We start from the raw sequence: 504 nt of genomic DNA on the forward strand, positions 1-504 counted from the left end.
TCATGCAATAGACTGGGTCTCAGCCCTTGTTTATATATACGTGAGGGAGTCAGTCTGATGAACGAGTCTGAATTTAGTTGATATGAATAATGAGAATAAATACACTACTATTAGATAACATATTCCTTGCAATAATATGGCCACTTATACATAAACATTTATAAATATACCTGTGTTCTGTGGCATGATTTTAAGGGGAAGCTGCAGAGTATCTGTGATGGAGATTAGCCATCCACACAAGGAATATTTAGAATTTCTAGAAGTCCATGGTCGAATGTCTCTATTGGTGTTTCCATTAGATGCAACCTTTAGCATCAGATGCTTGACTGACTTGATAGCTGCTTTAACATGACCGTTCCTCTGATGGTAGTGGGGTGTAGATATATCATGAACTACCCATCTACAAAGGAAATCTTGAAATTCATGGTATGCTTCCATACATATGAAGTTGTACAGGAAGAACTGTATCGTAGGTTCAATGTATCATTGCCATTGTGAGCTATG

This window comes from Penaeus monodon, chromosome 29 (assembly GCF_015228065.2).
Source record: "Penaeus monodon isolate SGIC_2016 chromosome 29, NSTDA_Pmon_1, whole genome shotgun sequence".
NCBI lineage: Eukaryota > Metazoa > Arthropoda > Malacostraca > Decapoda > Penaeidae > Penaeus > Penaeus monodon.